Source organism: Camellia sinensis, chromosome 9 (genome assembly GCF_055761805.1).
Source record: "Camellia sinensis isolate YWXY chromosome 9, ASM5576180v1, whole genome shotgun sequence".
Lineage (NCBI taxonomy): Eukaryota > Viridiplantae > Streptophyta > Magnoliopsida > Ericales > Theaceae > Camellia > Camellia sinensis.
In genome coordinates this window covers 58,261,364-58,286,099 of record NC_138969.1, presented here as the reverse complement: position 1 = coordinate 58,286,099, position 24,736 = coordinate 58,261,364, and the positions used below count along the sequence as shown (strand labels likewise).

Genomic DNA, 24,736 nt, shown 5'->3' with positions numbered 1-24,736 from the left:
CGAACAAAGGATTAGTGAACCCCCTCGTGCCAGGTATGGCTTCAAACATGGGATTTGAAACCATCCTTACACCATTATCTTTTGTTGGGTCAGATCCACCTATTTGCATGGCTTCACTGTTAAGTAATAAGGCATTTTGATTTGCCATAGGTCTCGAAAGAGGTTCATACCAAGACTGAGGTTCTGGTCTTTTATGATTTTGGTTACTAGTTTGACCATTAGTATGCCCATTACTCTGCATAGGCTATTTGTCTCTAGCCAATCTTTGCTGAGGGACATTTGAATTTTCCTCTATATGCCTTGCATTAGTTGGTTGATGAGCATTCATTCAATCCAAAAAGGATGTTACCCATTTTTCCATTGTCTCATTAACTGTTGTCCCATGGCATCTACTAGACCACCCCATGGATTCATTGGCTGAGTAGATGGAACAGTGGATGGTCCAATTCCTTGGCCTCGTCCAATATTATGAACATGTGGTACTTGTTCCGAAGTGTTGGTCTGTTCGACCATAGGTTCTGATAAAATGGGTGTTTCCACAGTATGTATTATCACATTATCCTCTACATTAGGCATTTCTACCTCTCCTTCCACGCCTTGTTCCAAGCGTTCATTTTCTCCTTGTCTCCTACGTCTAGCCATTTCAACTAGTCCCACAGGGCGTGCCAAAAATATATGTTGGCTTTTTTGGCTTTCGAAGGTTATTTTTGTAATTATGAGTGTGCCAGCAAGGATCAATCAGTCCTTACAGAATGTTAATTGCCAACCAATTATCAGACGATTGTGTTTTAGTTCTTTCAGCCTCAATGAAGAGGACTTTTACTGGTGGCTTTGTTTAGGAGAATTAAGCAAACAATGATTAAATGAAGAACAGTTATAGTATTTTATTAAGCAAATAAAAAACTTACAAATATCTGAATCAGTCTCGTAGAGGTTTACAGCAACGACCTATTTGAAAACTACTCCTATGAACAAAATGCAGTGCTGGAATTTGAAGTATGAAAATGTAAAGAACAAGAAATGTAAAAACTGGAAAAGAAATAAAGTAGAATAAAACTGGTTTTATAGATCTGAGTCTGGGGCTTTTTCTGAGTCCTTCTCTGCTATTTATACTTCTCAAGGATAACCATCGAACTTCATTTCTAACTGTCGAACCGCTCCTCTATGATCGCTGATCATGTTGGCTTATAGTTAGCTCCACTATGCCAACACCTGCAATTAGGCTTCCCTCCTGATTTTGAATTTAAATGTGAGTAACCGTTGAAGCCACATCACTTTGCATCTCTTTGCTGATCCAATACTACGCAGATCTTATGAAAACCGTTACTAACTGCCACGTGTACGATCACGATCGAAGGTTTGAATTGTCTTCCCGTATTACCCTCAACCTACCACGTGTTGAACTGTGATTGACTTTATACAAAATATGTAGCCAACAGGTACTAACTAATCGTTATATATGGAGAAGATAGTGCGAGGGGAGCTGATCCCAATATTATGACCCTGTCAAAACCATATTTGGCCACTCTTTTCTTCCTATATAAAAACTAAATTCTTGTCCCAAAGACTCAAGAAATGGGTACTTCAACTTTTGTTTTCTTTCTTTCTCTATACTCAAAACCCTTCTTCCCCAAATCACTGCTCAGGACGGTTATAACACAGGCAATTTCACAACAAATAGCACGTATGGCAAAAACCGTGACATCGCTCTCTCTTCCATTGCCTCAAATGTCACGGCCAATGGTGGCTTTTACACTGCCACCATCGGCCATGGCTCTGACACTGTTTATGCTCTCGGACTTTGCAGACCTAACTTGCTTCGACTGTATCGATTCCCCTAGTCAGTCCATCATCAAGAACTGTCCCAACCAAAAAGAAGCCATTGAATGGGGACCCACTCGGTGCATTGTACGGTGCTCAAACAAGTCCTTTTTCGGGGTTATGAATACGCATCCAGCTGGGTTCGTGTGGAATGTAAATAATGTTAGCAACAACTGTTGGACAATCTTCACTGTATTTAAATAGATTAAATTCTGTTGTATACAAAACAACAACAAGAATAAAAGAAATAGATAAAAGGAGAGAATTTGTTTGATTACAAAAATCAAACTCGAAATAATAATAAATAAATAAAACCACAGATTTTATTTTGTTACAAAAACAAAAATAAAATCTGATTAAATAAACAAATAAAAAACAAAATAAAATTAAACAACTTACTTGGTTAATTTATTTGAATAACTTTTCTGATCAAGTCCAGTGTTTAACACTGTGTCCTTAAGACAGATTCGTCCTCTCCACGGTGCTTTCAGAATTTGGACGTCTATCTCCCAGGATGAAATGATCTTACCACAAACAATAGCATCACTACAAATTGTTTGCCTTACGAACACACTAAGTGTTTACACTCTTTCTTTCGGAAATAAAATGCAGCAAGATGAAGAATATAATTAGCAGAAGTGAAATACGAAATTTCTGAATGGAAAACATCAAATGAGGGTGGTCCTATTTATAGATGTGAAGGTGGCTCTTGGTTTTGAATTGAACAGGTATGTGGCTTTTGGTTTTGAATTGAACAGGTATGATACCTGTTGGTTTTGAATTCAAACAGATAGCAAAACGGGAAGGGCTCTGTTTGGATGAGCAATAAATCCAAATCCGTTTAATTCTGTTTGAAAATGGGAAGGGCTCTGTTTGGATGAGCAATAAATCCAAATCCGTTTAATTCTGTTTGAAAACGGGAAGGGTCCTGTTTGGATGAACAAAAAATCCAAACCAATTTAATTTGAATTCTGGATTTTATTTTAATAAAAAATAAAATTAAATTCAAATGTTTTTGGCCCAACCCCAGCCCGCCCGACCGGCGGTGCGCGTGTGGTGATTTTTGGGTCCAATGGGTCTAGCCCATAACCTCTCCCTCTAAAACACTTGGGTACCCCTTGAGGCACACCCCAAGTATCTCACCCTAAGCCTTATAAACCCTTTCAAAACTTCCCACCAAATCAATGTGGGACAAGCCAATTTACAACCTTAAGGAATTTCCACCAAAACTCCATTTCCATGGAGCACACTTTGGCTTCAATTTCCCATTCACTCGGTAATGGTTTTGAGCAACCAAATATACCACGTGAATCACAACGCGGCATAAAACGCGTTACCACTTTGATCCGAGTAAATCGACACTCAGAGCCCACCTAAAAAATAGACCGAACTTAAGAAAAAATTATGGTTTTATTCAGAATTTTATAACCATTTCCAACAACAACATGGATGAGTTTGATTGGGCCTTAAATAGTTTGGTTGATAGCCTTGTTTCCAAAGCTTCCATAGGTTCTTCTAGACTCAAGTTTGCAAGTGGTAAAAAAAACTTTACAGAATATGAGAATATATATGCTCTCATGATGTGTACTCCAGACCTATCATCAGGTGATTGTAGAGATTGTCTAAGAGGAGCAGTGGGTGATTATCAAAGTTGTTGTAATAGGAAGCTAACAATAGATATTCTGAAACCAAGCTGTGTTTTTCAGTATAAGCTGTATCACTTCCTTGAATCTACAGCTGATGCTTCACCGCCACCGCCACCACTTGCAGTTATTTTTGCTCCTCCCCTTTTAACACCATCAACGAACACAACAACAAAAGAAGGTAGTTCAAGTCCTATAATTTCAATTGGTTCAATTTTAAATTTTGTGTCAATTTGATTCAATTGATAATGTCATTATTATTTTTGACGAAAATTAATCACTGAATTAGTTGAAATTAACCTACTAAATTGAATAAATTTATAATTTTACTCTTAAAAATATGACACATTATATACGTCTTTTTCATAAATAAATTGCTAATTGTAATAAATTGAAACAAATTTATAAATTCATGATTAAAATCGAGCCAATTGATATTACAGGGACCAAAACGATAGAAACACCAGAGTATAGAAACTATTGTCTTAATTTGCCCTAGATTTAATTTTTGTTAGGGCTTTTTATGAAGGGCACGGGGTGGAAAGCCTATGCCCTAACATTCTAAAAGTATTTAGGGGTAGTTTGGGATGATCTAAATAAGTATACTTTTTGACTTTTTATGAAATATGGGTTAGATATGGGTTGGGTTTGAAGTGATGTAGTAGAAAGGTAATGTGACTTAAATAAGATGATGTGACTTAAATATGATAGTGACTTTTTGACTTTCTAACTTTTTTTTGAAGATGCCAAACCAAGCCTTATTGTACTTCTTGAAAGGATTTAAGTGAAATGTGACAATAGTATTCTTTGGTAGCTGAGTTATAAAGTGAGCTTTGGGATTTTCATTGCATATGGTGAATTTGCTTTTCATTTCCCAAGACACATCATTGAACCGCATATTATCCTTTCTTACGCCTTAATGTGTTTGATTTATTTTCTTTAGTATTTTTTGGATTGGAACCATTTGATCCTCCTTTCAATTGTTGAAGTTGCACTTGAAAAATATAATCTTAACATTTTATGTCTAGTGCAGACAACAGGAGTGCCACATTTCAGATCGTTATTATCGTTGTCGTTCCAATCAGTTTCTTATTAGTGGTTATTACCCTTGACTGTGCCTTTTTCCAATTAACGAAGAGCGAGAATTTCCAAAGTAAGCTATTATTTAGGCTTATTCATTTTGCATGGCTTATGCTTAAATTTAACAATGGTTATTACAGGAAAAGATTAACGTACTGGGTTTCTGATATTGTAGAAAGGTTGGATTCTGGTCATCCCTCCAAAATGGCTTGGATAAGAACTGCATCAAAATTGTTTATGATTTTTAGACGAGGTGGCGTGCATCATGCTGGTAAATATTCAAAAATGGAAGAGTAGAAAGGTTTTTGCTTTTGGTTACATTAGAGAATGATACTGTACAATTTGTTTCAAATTTAATATGCAAATTCTTGGCATGGTAATAATAATAAATAAATAAATAAAATATGGGTATATGGATCACTAAAACTTGTGGTTGATTGTCAAAACTAAAGTTAGGCACACAGCGGAAGTTCTTGATGCTAACACGTCTATCCTGGCCTCAATTGTACAATATTGTCTATGTGCTAGGCTTGGACTTCTAAATCACATTGTACAATGAATGCCTACAATTCACATTTATACGAGACTTGACACTTGTTTTGTGAGACTTTGTACTCTAGTCCACATAGGCAGACCATCTGAACAATCACCCTATTTCGCACCTACGGGGTGAACTATTGAGTCTGTTACTCAGTCTTCTGTAAATTCTTCACCAATGAGCAATGTTGATCTTCACTTCTCAGGAATCCACTCTTTCATTGAGGTGCCTGCACCTCCAAGCACGAAATACCTTGCAAATTAGCTCACTGTACTGAAACCCAATATGTCCCGCATTTGCACGTAATCATATAGATCACCTTCACAGGCAACTTTTGTCCACATGGGTGAACGATCCCAACAAAAGCAAACGATTCAGATGTGCAACTCTAGAAGTAGGATTAAACACTTATAAAATGCAAAAATCTTTAGCCTAAATATATTTTCTCATTTAAAGTCTCTGTGTAACTTGTTTACTTATGTCAAGATGAGGATGCATCTCAAAGTGTGGATTCTTTCCAACTTGATTTTGCCACAATAAGAGCAGCAACAAATAACTTTTCAAGTGCTAATAAGCTTGGAGAAGGTGGATTTGGTTTTGTGTACAAGGTAACGAAACATTATTGGCAACTTGTGTTAGTTACACACACACACACACACACACACAAAAAAAAAAAAATTTACACACAAAAAAGAAAAAAGAAAAAATGGGTGAACCATTCTATATGCTACATATAGCAATATATTTTAGCACAACTTTGCTAACATGGAGTGCATAAAACCTCATGGATTCACATTCAATAGGGTAAGCTCTCGATTGGGCAAGAAATTGCTGTTTAACAACTTAGAGGTGGTTCTCAACAAGGTGAAGTTGAATTCAAGAATGAAATTGTGTCAATGGCCAAACTCCAACACAAAAATCTTGTTAGGCTCCTCGGTTTTTGCTTCGAAGGAAAAGAAAGGCTTCTTATCTACGAGTTTGTTCCCAATGCAAGCCTTGATCGTTTCATTTTTGGTATGGCTATATCTCCACCAAATGTATCTATGACTTTAAGATAATCCTACTATTTTATCTCATGAGAAGTCCATAATGAATCTCAATTACTATGATTGTTTCGACTTTTTTTACCTTCTTGCTACTTGTGCATTAGCTTCATATCTGTCTTAGTAATACTTATGCATAGTGATTACTTATTATTTGGATGACTATGTAGATCCAACAAAGCAGATGCTATTAAATTGGGAAACACGTTACAAAATCATAGTAGGCATTGCACGCGGATTTCTGTATCTTCATGAAGATTCTCAACTTAAGATAATTCACCGTGATCTCAAAGCTAGTAATGTTTTGTTAGATGGTGCGATGAACCCAAAATTGCAGATTTTGGCATGGCAAGGTTGTTTGTTAATGATCAAAGTCGAGGCAAAACAAAAAGAATTGTAGGAACCTAGTAAGTAAAAATTTCATTTTTCTGCTTATTCACAAATTATATGTTTTCTTACACGTTTCATGAGATTGATTGGTATCTTGTAAGTCAATCTATTAATGAATTAGGAAAGCAAACCAGAACAAGAAAAAAATACCAAATTTTAAATTGGTATTGAAAAATAATTTTAGCATCAAAATCTTAATCAATTCAGCTGGTCATGTCATGTAGTGGGTATATGCTTCCTGAGTATGCAAATTACGGACAATTCTCAGTTAAAACTGATGTCTTCAATTTTGGTGTTTTAATCATTGAGATTGTGAGTGGTAAAAAGAATGGTCATTCTAGCCACAGAGAGCATATAGATCATCTTCCAAGCTATGCGAGTGCAAAACTTTTGAATGCATTCTTTATAATTTCACATTTACAGGATGTTATGTGATCCAAACATGGCAAAACATGTATTTGGGTACACTATCAGGCCTCGTTTGGGAAGGCTCTGTTTTAGCCAAAAAGTCAAAAAGTTACTAAATTAGCCAAAAAGCCAATAACCCATACCAAAAAGTCAAAGATTCTCTTTTCTCTCTACTTTTTGCACATCTTTTCGTAATTAGCCAAAAAGTCATCCCAAACATACTAATTTTTTTTAGCTCATATTTTAGCCAAATAGCCAAAAAGTTACTAAATTAGCCTATTCCCAAACGAGGCCTGAATTAATTGTTAGTTTATTTAATCTCATCTACTTCGTATAGGCATGGAAAAAATGGAGGGAAGGCAAACCATTGAGTTTGATCGACCAAACACTTTAGGGCAATTCAAAGAGTAAAATGATGAGGTGCATTCACATTGGCTTGTTATGTGTACAAAACAAAGTCGCTAAGAGACCAACAATGGCTTCAATTGTTTTAATGCTAACTAGCTTGAGTATCAGTCTCCCACTACCCTCAAAACCTGGATTCTTTATCCAAAGTAGCATACAGCCACACATGTCCTTATCGAACCAATTTCCTTCTAGTGCAAATCTATCCCTAGAGCATCCTGTGAACTTGTCAATTAATGAGGCTTCAATTACAGTGCCACGGCCTCGTTGATATTAGTTGTTGTTGTGTGTGTGTGTGTGTTTTTTTTTTTAATTTTTGGTATAGATGGAAATTTTAAAATTACAAGGTTAATTTTGGCTTTTGTAATGTACAGGTTTGATTTTACGAATGCAAAACATTCTTTCATTTACAAATCCAATTCATCTTGTTCCTGATTTAGCAAATTGAATTTGGGGCATCATTCAGTTCATGATTTAGCAAAATATTCCGAAGTTGGAAAAAGCACCAACTCATGAACCGGAGTACAAATATAAATATAGATCGACTAATCAAATATTCCCACAGACGGCGCCGATTGTACGGGGAGCAAACATTCCGGCAAGCCCGTACTCCTTTCTTCCGAGCTCCGTCGATATCCGATCACCTGCGAGCAAATAACGGTGAGCTACCCGGCGGTGTGTGGCCGGAAACACCCTCCGACGGTCAAATTAGCACACACCTTAGGATGGATAGAGAGAAGGGAGAGAGTGTTTGAGTGTAAGAATTTCTTACAGAGATGTTCGTCCTGCGTATTGGGGGCGCAGTCATGCTTTTATACCTTCTGAGCCCCATATCCACTCCCAGTCCTCTCCTGACACATGGCTCTGCTATCCCATCTGTCAGCATAAACCATGCCATTCACCACCTAACCTCAACTGCCTGACTTCACAGCTGGAGCTCGGCAGCCGAGCTGCTCTACCTCGGCCATGTCATGCTTCAAACCCATGCGCCTAGCCGGACAAACACATGAAGGACCGGGCTAGGCGGCATCTCGGCAAAGCCTAGCCCGGGCACCTCCTTTGGTTGGCCTTCTTGCCGGTCAATCAACTACCTCGGCTGACCGCGCCTTTCCGGGCGCCGGTCTCTCGATCTGTCCGGTTTCGACCATCCTCGGACCGAGCATCCTGGTCTGACCGGTCACTTCCTGGCCGAGCGGTTTCTGTACGGTCCGGGGTGGCACACACACTCAGTCCAACTCTGCCCGGCCCAAGTTCTCTCAGCCCATTTCTGGGCGGATAGTTGATCAGCTCGGCCCCATACACCGTTGGGCCCTCAACCTGCTCGACCGTCACCTCGGCCCAACTCCAGATCATAAATTACCCTCTCAATTGCCCCTTAATTCCGTCCGCGGAAGCGTGACTGGGATTACTCACTTCAACCGAGATGACGTTTCCCCGGTTTCCAAGATGCCGAAGCTTCACCGAGCTAATTTGCAATCCTTCCCCGGTCATGTTCCTCGGCTTTCAGCCTTTTCGTCGAAAGTAGCTCGGCTGGCTCTTCGTCTCTTCAACCCGTTGCATCAATCCTGACGTAGCCATAAATGGGGACACGTGGCGAGCTCCCATTGGTCATCGAGAAGCCAACCCGCCGTTCTTGTCAGATTTTGAATTTGGGCGGTCTCTTTCGCCTATGTATACTCGCCCCCCACCATTCCATTTCTTCCTACTGCTGCCTCCATTTGTGACGATTCTGAAGCTCAAGCTCGACTGCCATTCTTCGTGATTGTGGGATTAGGCCCTGCCCTTTTCTGGTAAGTCATCTCACCCTTATTCTGTTGCCATTTTCTTTTATTTTACACACATTAGGGTACAAAAACGTAGCATTTAGGGCAAAGGCCATAGAATCTGTCCCAAACCCCCCATTGTTCTTGGTGTTCTTCGTCTTCCTGAAGAACGCTGAAGAACTGGGGTGAACCGGGCTCTGGGCCTTCTTTTGATCCAAAAAACCAACCAAACCGGGCAAACAACATGTTTGTTTCAACCCCAGCGAAAACCGAGATAACAAAAGGACTTGGCCGTTCAACCGGGCTAACATCTGGTCCGCTTGGGCGACCGGGCTCCTTAGATAGAATGGACAACCGAGGTGGTTTGGCACCCTTAATGACCGAGCTAAAATCCAGCACCTTTCGCGCGACCGCGCTAACACTTAACACTTGCCATCCTTTTCCCGCAGAGTCCAAGGGGACCACTGTCATTCCTGAGGCTCTCAGGACCGGGCAACATCCAATACCCAGAGCCAAACCCCTCAGCCGGGATACACTAAGCCGGCCAAAAATGGGGAAATTCCGCTTCCTAGTGGATACTCCGGCTGCGCTGGCTACGTTCAGGGAGGAGTACGGCGTCCAGGCCGATGTCCACCTGCAGCTCGCAGAAGATGAGACCACACCTTGGGGTAGGGAGGAGTGCCCCTTCACCGTGCTATCCATCGTTGAAGGGGGTCTTCGTTTCCCGCTCAACCCTCTCATAACCGAGTTCCTCCGCCGCACCGGGCTGGCACCCACACAGGTGTCCACCAACACTTATAGAATAATCAACGGCATTGACGAATTGAACCAACGGCTAGGCACCAACTTAGGCCTAGCCGAGATATTGAGGCAATACACAATGGGCCACACCGGTGACGGCCTAGCTTACTACTTGAAAATAAGACCGGGCAAGGAAAAAATCGTAACCGGCACCCCGGATAAAGATATGCACGACGATGATTTTTTCTGGGTGTCCGGCAATTACGAAACAGCCGAGGTGCCGGGCTGGTTCATAAGCAAGGACTTCGGTTCTTCATGTAAGCCACTCAAACTTGCTCGGTGAACTTAATTCTTTAGTTTAACTAACCGGTTTCCCTGTTTCTTTTGCAGCTATCCAAGCCTTGCAAGCCAACTACCAATTCCCCAACGTCGAAGCAATTCGGGCCGTGCTTAGGTACCGTCACCGGGATTGCAACGATTTACTCGGCTATACCCCGACGTATAGGTATTCTGCCCCGCGCCGGAGTAGAGTAACTGACTTCCTCAGAGCTCCTTCTCCACCTCCAGATCCAACCTTACCCGACGTCCCGCTAATCCGACTGACAGACGAGCAAGAGATGGCCAAAAGAAGTCGAATCAAAAACCTGCTCACCGCCACATCCGCCGAGGTGCCGAGCGTGGTAACTCGGTCGCCTGCCGCCGGTCAATCCAGTTGCGCCGTGGTCGCCCTTGCCACTCAATCCGCCGGGCAATCCAGCCGAGAAGCCCCTGCATGTCGGGCCGGAAAAAGAGCTCGGGCAGACCCGTCCGCCGAGCTAGTCACCGAGCTTACCACCGAGCACCCAACTGACGCCCCCGCCCCAGTGCCGGCCTGGCGCCCACATTTGAAGCACCGGGGTCAGGACATCCCGGCAACGGCTTCTATCAAAGCTGACAAAGAGCATTTGCTCGCCTTTGATCTGACCAAGGCCCTGCTGCTACCGAGCAACGTGGTCGGCAGCGACCACGTCCCAGACACCCGGTTGGTCAAATCGTCGGTGAAGTCCATGGCCAGGGTAAGTGGATGTTGCTTTGAAAAATTTCATAAGTGTTTGTTCGGTTTCCTTTCTGCTCGGTCTCCTTTCTGATCAACTTTGCTTCTTTGTGCAGGCCATTCAAAAACAACACTTGGTTTTGGAGCGCATCCACCGGCTTAGGCAGAAAGCCAACGACACTGCCAGCCAGGTTGAAAGCCTTCAAGCCGAGCTCGGCCGGGCTAAAGCTTCTCTCGAGATGGCCAACACTGATAATAACAAGCTGCTCGGTCAACTGAATGCAGCTGAGAAAAAACAAAGCGAGCTCCAGACCGAGGTGGATACCTTGAAGAAGTCGGAGAAGAAAGCTTGCCGGGCTGCCAACAACGCGGGTTTCAACGAGGCCGAGAAGAATTACAAGAAGCAAGTCTTTGCAACACAAGACATATACTTCAAGGCTGGCTGGAAATCCGCTTGCGAACAGCTCGGCCAGGGCTCTGACACCGACGTTTTTGCCAATCCTCCCAAAGCTTCACTACCGGTCTACCTCGTGCCATATGCCAACGATGTTTTCAGCGCTTTACAGGCTGAGGCCGAGGAGGGACTTGAAGATGGGGACGGGCAGACAGATTCTGAGGAAGAAGAGGCCGAGGTGCAAGAGCAGCCCGGCAATGAGGAGCCCGGTGCCCAAGATACCGGTCCAACCGTTGACCTTGAGGCCGGCGAGGACGAATTCACACATCTATCCCCTCTAGTTTAATTTTCTTCTCTTTTGTATTTTTGCTTTCAACACTGCTGATGTAACCAGGCTTGGTCCCCACCTTTTGTAATGAATTTCTTATCAATGAAAATTTCAAATTTTTGCCAAGTGTTTGCACGGTGTGCCCTTTTCAGCAAAATATCTCGGTAAAAATCAACCGGAATCCATAAGTACTTAAGCAGAACGAAACAACGAACTCATGAACCGGAATAATCATCTCGGTTGGAAATAATCAGTGAGCAAATCTTCAACAATGCCAACCGGATTAGATCATCTCGGTTGGGAATCCGAAGTTGGAAAAAGCACCAACTCTGCCAACCGGAGTACATCATCTCGGTTGGGAATCCTAAGTTGGACAAAGCACCAACTCTTCCAACCGGAGTACATCATCTCGGTTGGGAATCCTAAGTTGGACAAAGCACCAACTCTTCCAACCGGAGTACATCATCTCGGTTGGGAATCCGAAGTCGGACAAAGCACCAACTCTTCCAACCGGAGTACATCATCTCGGTTGGGAATCCTAAGTTGGACAAGACACCAATTCTTCCAACCGGAGTACATCATCTCGGTTGGGAATCCTAAGTTGGGCAAGACACCAACTCTTCCAACCGGAGTACATCATCTCGGTTGGGAATCCTAAGTTGGGCAAGACACCAACTCTTCCAACCGGAGTACATCATCTCGGTCCGTAACATTAAAACAATAATACAAGTGCTAAAGCAAAATTACTTCTATAATTTGACAAAAAGAATTACATTCTGCTTTGCAAGCCAAAAAATTTCTTTACAAAAAGAGGAAAGTAAAAGCTTAAAAATAATACAATTTCAAGTTGGCCGCATTCCATGGCCGGGGTATGGCTCTTCCCTCTAGATCCTCCAAGTGGTAAGCCCCCTTGCCAGCCAGACCAGTGATCTTGTAGGGTCCTTCCCAATTTGCCCCTAGTTTGCCTTCTCCTGGCACCAGGGTGTTGCCCATAATCTTCCTCAAAACCCAATCTCCAACTTTGAACGGTCTGGGGTGCACTGTCTTGTTATACTTCTTGGAGAGCTCTTGTTGGTAGGCTGCCACATGGATGAGGGCTTTCTCCCGGCGCTCTTCCGCTAGGTCGAGCTCCAAGGCAATAGCCTCGGTATTTATCTCGGGCTCGAAACTTTTGCTTCTAAGGGTGGGCATTCCAACTTCCAAAGGTATGACCGCCTCCATGCCATAAGCCAAAGCAAATGGAGTTTCCCCGGTCGAACGTCGCGGGGTTGTTCGGTATGCCCAAAGGACGCTAGGTAATTCTTCAGCCCATTTGCCCTTAGCCTTTTCCAGCCGTTTCTTCAACCCATCTAGTATAGTCTTGTTTGATGCTTCGGCTTGACCATTGGACTGCGGGTAGGCCGGGGTGGAGTTGTAGAATTCTATCTTCAAATCTTCACAAAATCCTCTGAATAGGCGACCGTCAAACTGGGTGCCGTTGTCAGAGATCAAAATCTTGGGGACGCCAAACCGCGTGACCACGTTCTGCCAGACAAATCGCTTCACGTCTTTCTCTTTGATGGTTGCCAAGGGCTCAGCTTCAACCCACTTTGTGAAGTAATCTGTGGCCGCGATGAAGAATTTCCGGTTGCCCGGTGCTGTTGGCAGTGGTCCCACTATATCTAGCCCCCACATGGCGAAAGGCCAAGGACTGGTGAGGGGAAGAAGTTCCCTGGCATGCTGGTGGATCTGATGGGCGAATTTCTGGCATTTTTCGCACTTGCGGACATATTTTTGCGCGTCGGCCTGCATGCACGGCCACCAGTATCCCTGCGAAATAGCTCGGTAGGCCAAGGACCTGCCCCCTATGTGGCTGCCACAAATGCCTTCATGAATTTCAAACAAGAAAGCCTCCACACTATTCGGGTGCACGCACTTGAGGTAAGGACCGGTGAAGGACTTCTTATACAACGCGCCAGATGGAGAGAGCCAAAACCGCTCTGACTTCACCCGGATTTTGTGTGTTTCTTTCTTGTCTGTTGGAAGAGTCCGGTCTCTGAGGAACAAGATCAAGGGGTCCATCCAGGAAGGACCTAACTCGGCGCAGAGTACATCCGTCTGCCCGGCGTTTTCAATGCTCGGCCACGGAAGAAAGTCAATTAACAGGGGGTTTGGAGACGTACTATCTACCATGGAAGCGAGGCCGACGAGTTCATCAGCTCTGCTGTTTTCTTCCCGGCCAATCCGTTGGACTCTGATTGCCTCAAACTGCTTGATATGGTCCCTGACCAGAGCTTGGTACTTCGCCATCCTATCGTCCTTCGCTTCATAAATCCCCGAAACTTGGTTAACCACAAGCTGGGAATCACTGTATACCAGGAGCTCGGCAGCCTTCATTTGAATTACGCTCTTGAGCCCGGCGAGAAGCGCCTCGTACTCAGCCTCGTTGTTAGACGCCGGGAAGCCAAGTGTGATAGAATGCTCAATGGTTAGGCCGTCCGGGGATATAAGAACAATACCTAGGCCGGCATCATGGCGGTTGGACGCTCCATCAACAAAAAGCTTCCACATGTCGCCCACAAAAAGCTTCCAGCAGTCAGATGGGTCCTGAGAGTTGCGAAGGGCAATGGGATCACAACTGCTCGGCTGTGCGGTGTCAAGTTTGGTGTTGACCGGTTCAAATTCAGTGCTCCTTGGTGATTCGACACCGGACTCAGCAAGTTGGTCTGTAATGCTCAAGTCCGTAGGCGAATCATCAGGTTGCGGTGTGAAGCTGGCCGCAGGTTCTGAGCTGTCTGGAACCATTCCTTCCCTCCTTGATGATTCGGCACCGGACTCAGCAAGTTGGTTCAGAATGCCCAAGTCCGTAGGCGAATCATCAAGTTCTGAGCTGTGTGGAACCATTCCTTCTCCCCTTGGTGATGCGGTACAGGACAGAGTGGATGGGTTGGTGATAGACAACTCCGTCATCGCATCGCCGAGTGGTATGACCGTGCAAACTGAGGGAACTGCGATGGTGCGCACTAACTCCACGACGCTTTCTTCTTCAACTGGTTGTTCCTCGGTTGGCATTGCGTGCGTCTCATCATCTGCCTCGGCAATGTCGACCGGGCATACCGGATGAGTGCCAGGTGAGAACTCGGCAACAAAATCGGCCAAGGTTTGGGCTTTGATTGCGGTGCGCGGCTGGAACTTCACATCGAACTGTCCTAACTCGACCGCCTATTTTAAAATTCGGCCTGAAAAGTCTGCGCGTTCAAACAAGGCCTTGAGGGGAAACTCGGTTAGTACGACGATGGTATGGGCGCGAAAATAATGTGCCAATTTCCTTGAAGCCATCATCAGTGCCAACGCAAGCTTTTCCAGCGGCAAGTACCTCGTCTCAGCCGGCAGCAAGGTCTTACTTACATAAAAAATTGGGAGGTGCTTGATTCCTTCAGCCCGAACTAACACCGCACTTACTGCGTGCTGGGAGACGGCAAGGTAAAGGTAGAGTTCCTCACCTGGCTCTGGTGTAACCAACAGCGGCGGAGAAGACAAATAATCCTTGAGTTCGGCCAAAGCTCGGTCACACTCGTCATCCCATGAGAACTTTGACTTCAATGCTTGAAAGAAAGGGCGGCAGCGATCTGATGACCGGCTTATAAATCGATTAAGCGCGGCGGCCATCCCGGCCAGATGCTGCACGTCCTTAGCCGAGCTGGGCTGCTTCAACTCTTGCACGGCTCTGATCTGAGTAGGGTCTGCTTCGATGCCTCGGTTCGTGACTAAGAATCCCAAAAATTTCCCGGATCCCACGCCGAAGGCACACTTCGAGGCGTTCAAGCGCAGCTTGTGCTTCTTCAGAATGGCAAACATCTCGGCTACGTCGGACAAATGGTTTGCCTCATGTCGGCTCTTTACCACCATATCATCGATATAAGCCTCCATTGTCCGGCCGAGCAAAGGAGCAAACATTTTGGTCACCATCCTCTGAAAGGTTGCTCCGGCGTTTTTCAAACCAAAGGGCATAACTCGATAGCAGAAGAGTCCCCTTGGAGTCGTGAATGAGGTGATCTCTTGGTCAGGCCCATGCATGGCAATCTGGTGATAGCCGCGGTACGTATCCAAGAAATTGAGCCGATTGTGTCCAGCCGTCAAATCCACTAGCTGGTCAATGCGCGGCAAAGGGAAGCTGTCTTTTGGACAAGCTCGGTTGACTGTCTTGTAGTCGACACAGACTCGCCACTTTCCATTCTTCTTAGGCACCACTACCGTGTTGGAAATCCACCGAGGGTAGTGCACTTCCTGTATTGCTCGTGCCTCAAGCAAGTTTTTTACCTCATCTGCTACTACCTCAGCGTGATGCAGCGCCGATCTCCTTGTTCGCTGGATGACTGGCTTTGATCCAGGGAAGACATTGAGGTGATGGCAGATAAAGCTTGGGTCAAGGCCAGGCATGTCGTAGGGCGACCATGCAAAGACTTCGATATTCGCCATCAAAAACTCAATCATCTCGGTTCTCTCCATGGCCGAGAGACTTGAACCGAGCAAGAAGAATCTGTCCGGCTGCTCGGCATCAATCCGCACCTCAACCAATTCTTCAACAGCCTTGTCTTCGGCTTTGGTGCCAACTTCGTCCAAGACACTCCGGTCCTCCGGTCCCTCGATCATTTGAACGAATCCTTTGGCAGCCCGGCTCCCGTTGACCGCCACGAAGCATTGCTTGGACATGACCTGATCACCCCAAATCTCCTCGATTGCCCCCATAGCCGAGGGGAATCTCATCACCTGGTGGTAGGTCGATGCTACGGCTTGCATGGCGTGAAGCCATCCTCTTCCAAGGATAAGGTTGTACGTTGAAGGCACTTACAGCACCCAAAACTCCACTTGCTTGACCACGGATCCCGCTTTGATCGGCAGGATAATCTTTCCCAATGGCCACTCCGGCTGCCAGTTAAATCCAACCAGTGGCGAAGTGGCCGGAGCCAAGTTTGTCTCACGGAGTTTGAGCTGTTTGAACGCATCATAATACATGATCTCGACCGAGCTTCCCTGATCGATCAAGATCCGTCTAACATCAAACTCTTTGACGCGTAGTGTTACTACAAGAGCATCGTTGTGCGGCGTCTGGATACGCTCTAAATCCCTTGAGGTGAAACTAATCACATCTTTCTCTTCTGTCTTCCCCCTTTTGATGGCAGGCTGCACTGACAAAACTTCTCTCATATGCTCTGCCTTCTTGATCATGCCCCGGAGTTCGCAAACACGCTCCGGTTCCACGATGCCGTGGATGACATTAATAACTCCTTGTGGTGGTGCATCTCGGTCATCCTGTCCCCTGGGATCGACCGGAGCCTGATTCGGTTTCACGCCGCCATCAATGTAAAGGTCCAGATGCCCTGCCGCAACCAATTCTTCCAAATGTTGTCGCAAAGGCAAACAATCCTCAGTCCGGTGGCCCCTCTCCCGGTGAAACGTACAACGATACCGCGGATTGTAGCCCCTTTGTCCATCGCCCAACTTAGCAGGAAACCGGACATACTCCTTGTCTCGGATTTCACTAAGTATGCGATAGATTAGAATCTTGAAGACCGTGGTTATGCCAGTCCTCGCCTTCATTCTTCTGTTTGCGTCCTCAACGTCATCCCGGGGGTAATCATCCCGGTCATTCCGACGTCCTCTACCCTGGTTTTTACGATTTGAACCTCGGTCTGATTCCTCTGCTCGGTCATTTGAGCGGCTGGACTCTTGCCCAACTGCGTGCACTTTGCCTGCTGTCTTCTTGTCTGTACCGACCGGAGTAACCTTCACGGTGGAAGCTGACGCATCATCCTCTACTCGGATGTGCTCATTGATGCGCTGCATGAGCTGGCCCATGGAGGTCGGCTGGTGCATGGTAAGCGAGTCCCGCAGTCTATGTCCGACCGGGAGACCACGCTTATATTGCGTGATTGCAAGGTTGACCGGGCAATCCAGGATCTCGTTGAAGGTCTCCCAATACCTTGAATTGTATGCCTTCAGTGTGTCGCACGGTTCCATCTTGACACTCAGCAAGTGATCAACTTCCTTTGGTGTTTTTGTGTTGGTTTTGAAGCGCGTAACAAACGCTTCGGCCAACTGATGCCACCGTTGTATGCTCCCTTCCGGCAACCTCTCAAACCACTTTAAGCCCAGCTCACCTAAACTAGACGGGAAGATTAGGCACATAAGTCCGTCATTTCGCCTATGTCCGGCCATGACCTGTCGGAAGTGGCTCACATGCATATAAGGATCGGTTTTGCCGTCGTAGAGCGTGAACTTAGGCTGGTGGAAGCCTGCCGGAAGCGGTGTTGTTTCTATTTCTAGGGAAAAAGGGGTGGCACTCAGCCTGGCCAGGTCTGTATCCTCAAATATTGGCACTGCTTGGCGGGGTGGAGGCATTCCGACCTCCTCGCTGGCGTGAACCCCGTAGGAGAGCCGTTGGAAAGCTGGTATTCTCTGGGCTTCGCGCCGGCGAGCCCGCTCCCTTAACACTGCCCGTAGGTCCTCTGACTGAGCAGAATAAGAGTACCTCGACGTCGTCGCCGGACGTGAGGGTTTGTAGGTGCTGTCTTGCGCGCTAGACTTTTCTGCATGCACGTCGGAATCACCAACCTGGTAACTCCTAGTGATGGAAATGGACTGAGTACGTCGCTGACTCTGATCGCCTGACCGGCGGGATGGGGTGCGCTCACTATGGTCTCCCACTCCAGCTACACATTTCCCTTTGACATGCCGCTTGAGATCCTCCATCTCCGCCGCCATCCGCCTGATGACAGCGTCTTGGTCCCTTAACTTGTTTTCCAGTCGCCTGGCGTGCGAGTCTCTCCGCCGGTGACCGTCTGGACTCTGTGAACGCCCATGACTCCTTCCGCGCTTATCCCGCGCGTCTCCTGACTGTCCTCCAGTGGGCGTCCCCAAGTCAGCCATTGGATGGACGGCAGGTGGTCCCTCTCTCCTTCGGGTATACTCCGGGGTGGCTCCGTCGATGGCGGACAACGGAAACTCGTCGTTGTTCGCCATGGACGGCGATCAGACGAGCCTGGAAGACAATGTTTTGTCTGAAAACTTCCCACAGACGGCGCCAATTGTACGGGGAGCAAATATTCCGGCAAGCCCGTACTCCTTTCTTCCGAGCTCCGTCGATATCCGATCACCTGCGAGCAAATAACGGTGAGCTACCCGGCGGTGTGTGGCCGGAAACACCCTCCGACGGTCAAATTAGCACACACCTTAGGATGGATAGAGAGAAGGGAGAGAGTGTTTGAGTGTAAGAATTTCTTACAGAGATGTTCGTCCTGCGTATGGGGGGCGCAGTCATGCTTTTATACCTTCTGAGCCCCATATCCACTCCCAGTCCTCTCCTGACACGTGGCTCTGCTATCCCATCTGTCAGCATAAACCATGCCATTCACCACCTAACCTCAACTGCCTGACTTCACAACTGGAGCTCGGCAGCCGAGCTGCTCTACCTCGGCCATGTCATGCTTCAAACCCATGCGCCTAGCCGGACAAACACATGAAGGACCGGGCTAGGCGGCATCTCGGCAAAGCCTAGCCCGGGCACCTCCTTTGGTTGGCCTTCTTGCCGGTCAATCAACTACCTCGGCTGACTGCGCCTTTCCGGGCGCCGGTCTCTCGATCTGTCCGGTTTCGACCATCCTCGGACCGAGCATCCTGGTCTGACCGGTCACTTCCTGGCCGAGCGGTTTCTGTACGGTCCGGGGTGGCACACACACTCAGTCCAACTCTGCCCGGCCCAAGTTCTCTCAGCCCATTTCTGGGCGGATAGTTGATCAGCTCGGCCCTATACACCGTTGGGCCCTCAACCTGCTCGGCCGTCACCTCGGCCCAACTCCAGATCATAAATTACCCTCTCAATATACACGGGCAAAGTTTGGATTATTATAATATATTTAAGTTTTATATTTTGATGATTTTTTTAAAATTAAAATACTATTTTATAAAATTGAATAAAACAAATCATTATATATATATATATATGATAGAATTATGTGATACAATATGTATTATTTTTTATTTTGTTATATACTTAATAATGTAAACTCTAATTCTATTACCATATCAGTTTTAGGTGGATGTAAGGTTAAGTTTGGCATTTTCAAAAAAAGTTAAAAAGTCAAAAAATTACTATCATATTTAAGTCACATCATCTTATTTAAGTCACATCATTTCTTTACCACATCATTTCAAACCCAACCTATATTTTATAAAAAGTCAAAAAATAAACTTATTTAGAATATTCCAAACAAAGCCTTTAAAATTTATTTCGAATTCGTTAAAAAAAAAATTATGGTGTGTAACTTTTCTCAACAGATAAATATAAAATAAATACTACGATGATTCTCTCATAAAAAAAAATAAAAAATAAAACTGGTAAGATAATTCAGTAAACTAATAAAGAAGATTAAGAAAATACATACATATATATATATATATATATATATATATATATATATATATATATATATAAATGACTAATTTTATTAAGAGCATTTACACACAAGTTCTAATTTATGAACTTATACTCTATTAAGTCTTAACTAAGATTTTTTGGACCTTTAAATCCCATTAAATTTTTAATAGTCGAAATTTCCATTCAAACAATAATTATTCATCATTTATGATTATATATAAAGGAACATGATAATTTGACATTTATTTTGATTTTCAAAACTTTAAAACATCAACTTTGAAATTAAAAAAAATTAAAAAAAATTATTGCAAAAAAAAAAAAACTAATAAGTTTTTTTTTTTTTTTTGAAAAATTTGAAAAGATTGAATTATTTTTTTGTGCAAAACTGAAAATTTTGTATCCATAAAAGAGCATGATGATGGAATATTGATATGCAAAAAAAAAATTTAAGAAAAACAACCTTTAAAAAAAAAAAACAAATAATGTTCTTAGTTTTAAAACTAGAAAAAACTGATAATTTTCTCGATTTTATTAGATATTTGAATCAAACCAATCAGTAAAACGGCAAAAATGTTTAATATCGTGATTTGTTTCTTTTCATTAGTTAGTGAAACAATTATCTGAAATATTACTATGCAAAATTGATAATATTTTTAGATTTAAAAATTGGGAAAAACTAATAATATTCTCAATTTTATTAAATACGACTTATTGGTTAAAAAAAAAATCTTAAGTAAGACCTAAGTTACCATAGCATTTATAAATAGGACTTTTAGGTAATAAACTCTTTTATTAATACATAAATCATACGTGCATAACAAATGACCAATTTTATTAATAAAAGAAATCATTAAGTAAATTAACAATTTTTAATTGTATGAAAAATATTTTTTGGTTAACCATTTTGTTAATAAATAGATCATTAAATCAATTAACAGTTTTTAATGATATGACAAATATTTTTCAATAAAAATTTTGATAATTTATTATTGCATAGGAGAATAGTTTTTTTTTTCCCCTGAGTATTGTGTTAAATTAAAATTTATAACAAACGATTGTCGCAATTTCTAATATTATAGGACCGATTCATATTTCAAACAAACCTTATGGGTGTATTTGTAATTTGTTAAAAAAATAAAAGATTTATGTTTCATAATTGACCAAGAATGTTTGCGTAATTACATAAAAACCTATTTTATAATTGACCAAGAATGTTTGCGTAATTACATAAAAACCTATTTTATAATTGAACAAAAATGTTTGCGTAATTATGAAAAAAATCTGTTGCGTAATTGACCAAGAATGCTTGCGTAATTGACCAAGAATGCTTGCGTAATTGCGAAAAAAACCTTCACTCAATATATAGATCACCATTAGTAAATTATTCAGAATGAAAACGTAAAATCAGAAAGAAAAGATGAACCTCAAGCCCGCTAAGCGGTTTTTATATATGTACTAGTTTAAGAAGGCCTGTGCAAGGCACGACCTTTTATTACAGTATATTTAAGTTTTGTATTTTGATAATTTTTTAAAAAACTAAAATATTATTTTATGAAATTGAATAGAATAAATCATTAGATATATAACAAAATTATGTCGTATCATATATATATCATTTTTTGATTTGTCAATGATGTAGATTCCAATTCTATTACCATATCATTTTGGGTGAATTTATGAGTCTTTAACATTTTTTTTGAATTTATAAAAAAGAAAAAATTTATAGTGTGTAGTTTTTTTCAACAGATAAATATAAAACAAATATTAAGATAATTCTCCCATCTAAAAAAACTACTAAGATAACTCACTGACCTAATAAAGAAGAAAAAAATACATATATATTTATATATACAAATAACTAGTTTTATTAATACATAAATTATACTCGCATAACAAATGATCAATTTTATTAATAAGTAAATAATCAAGTAAATTAATAATTTTTAATGATATGAAAAAAAATTCAGTTAATTATTTTGTTAACAAATAAATCATTAAGTCAATTAATAATTTTTAATGATATGAGAAATATTTTTTAATAAACAATTTTTATAATTTATTATTGTATAGAGATTTGGGTTTTTTTTTTTTACCTGAGTATTAGTGGTTGTAATTTTTAGTATTATAAGACCGATTTACATTTTAAACAAACCTTATGAGAGTATTTATAATTTGTTAAATAATAAAATATTTATGTTTCATAATTGACGAAGAATGTTTGTGTAATTACGAAAAAAATCTATTTTATGATTGACCAATAATATTTGCGTAATTACGAAAAAAATCTGTTGCGTAATTAACCAAGAATTGTTTGCATAATTACAAAAAAAAAATCTTCAATCAACATATAGACCACTATTAGTAAATTATTCCAAATGAAATGGCAAAATCGAAAGAAAAAGACGAATCTCAAGCTGTTAAGCGGTTCTTATATATATATATATATATATATATATATATGTATAATATTTATGCAAACAAAAAAGAGTATATTATTTTTCTTATTAAATTAGTACTCAAAATTCAATTCAACTTAAGTTTTTTTAATAATATCAATTTTACATCTAAATTGTTTGATTTAGAATTAATTTTATCTCTATCATTAGCTTCCATTTATAATGAAATGAAAATTGATGACGTGGTATTGAAAATTTATTTTACCCTCTAAACTATCTCTAAAATATTAATTAGACTTTCAAATTTCATTTTATTCAGGGATCTAATTGATATTTTAGAAAAGTTTGTGGTAAAATTAAATTTCAAATGAAATTTGGATACCACATTAGCAACTCCTATTTGATTATAGACGGCAATTAACGGTGAGGATAAAATTGTTGCAAAATTGAATAGTTTAAATATAAAATTAATATTATTAAAAGAATAAAGGTTAAATTGATTTTTGAGTGATAATTTAAGAGATAAAATGATATTTTCTTAACACAAATTGTTCATCCTCTCATGCATTGTGAATCATATTTTAAGAATTATTATACTCTCATCCACTGTGAATCATGTTCTAATTTGAACTTAAAAAAAAACAAAACAAAACAAATTAAAGCAAAACAAAAATCTTTCAAGATGAAGTTCTCAACTGTATATGAAACTACAAATTTTAGGGGTTTATTATAAGTAATAAAAAAAATCAATAAATTGAAAATCCTAAAATCTTTTACACTGTATTTGGATCATGAATTTAAAAATGAAAAGAATAAAAAATAAAAAAATACAAGTGAAATATGAATGAAATATAATTATATTTCACCTATCATTTTATTTTACTTTTAAATTTCGATTAAAATTTATAATTCAAATACAAACTAATTGGTTCCTTAGAAAAGCCATTATAAAAATGATGCCCATAATAAAAATGAAGAGCGTTGGAGTTGCTTTGCCGTCCTACTTTGATAGGAAAGCCATAATAAAAATGATGCCTATTTTTGGCCGAGTTTGACTAAACCAAACAATTGTAAAATTGGATGGAAAATCATAAGATTTTATTTTTTATATAAAATAAAATGAGAAATTATCAATAATGATAATTTATATTAAATAATTTTAAAATCATTGAAGAAAAATTTTAATGTAGTCCGAATCGTTAAATTAAAATCCTAAGATTGTAACAAATGACCATGTTAGCCTCAAAATGATTCAACAATCATGATTTCTGCAATGTTAGACTTTGTTAAGTAAATTGAATTCGCAGTTTCCTAATTAGTTTGACTAAGAAATCTTGGACACCAAAAGACAACAAGTGATTTTGTTGATACTTGTGATTATTCAATTGTCCTCATTTAATTTGCACTAATTTATCATCATTCAAATGACATTAAAAATTTTACTATGACAAGCAATGTTTTAAAAATCAGACCGGTGATCGAACCGGAAAAGTGATCGGGTGGATGGGTCACTGGTTCAACCGTTAGATTGAACCGGAATCGAACCGTGACGTAATAAATATATTAAATTTATATTTAAATAAAAATATAAGTAATAAAATTAAAAATTAAAAAAAATAAAATATTAAATTATCTTAAATATTTCTCCTAATAATTTCCTACTAAAAAATATAATAATATATTTTAAAATATTAATAATTTTAATTATGGAAGAGAAAATCAAATATTCAATATTCCCTCTATATGATTTTAATTCAAATAATTTAATTGAAAGAAGAACTAAAATTTTGGAGGGATATCAAAATTTCAATTCTACCTCCAATAAATTTGATTGAATCCCACATGAATTTTTTGAGTTTTTTTGGAAGATTTTTTTTCTTATAAATAGGTAGAAACTCTCACAATAATTTCAAGCTCTTAATGGGATTCCTCACAAGAGGAGACCCTTGAAAAAGAGTTTTCAATTAAAGTTTTCTTTTATATATATATATATATATATATATATATATATAATAAGAAAGAGAAAGAAAAGAAAATTTTTTTAAAAAAAATATCCAAAATAGTTCAAAATTTTCGATCTAAATAACCCGGTGCACCGGTGCCTAGTCAACCGGTTCGGCGGTTCGACCGCTGGTTTTTCCGATTCTTCTTAAATACACCGGTTTTTAGCTTCGATCGATTCAGAAGGTATATCCAGACCAAAATCTCGACGGTTCAACCGGTTGATCCGGTTTGATTTTTAAAACCATGATGACAAGTAGTCTATCATTGTCATTGACGTGGTCATAGGACAACATTTTCTTGACCAGCGTGGTGTGAACAAAGCATTAATAATGT

General features: G+C 41.0%; 1 pseudogene across 1 annotated transcript; it reads left to right on the top strand.

Annotated features, from left to right (window-relative positions):
• Positions 1 to 3,266: 3,266 nt before the first annotated feature.
• On the top strand, positions 3,267 to 6,717 carry LOC114293516 (cysteine-rich receptor-like protein kinase 14; annotated as a pseudogene). The gene is made up of 6 exons (XR_014341271.1): positions 3,267 to 3,645; positions 4,498 to 4,617; positions 4,720 to 4,815; positions 5,569 to 5,690; positions 5,886 to 6,096; positions 6,296 to 6,717. The product of XR_014341271.1 is annotated as a cysteine-rich receptor-like protein kinase 14 (transcript).
• Positions 6,718 to 24,736: the final 18,019 nt, after the last annotated feature.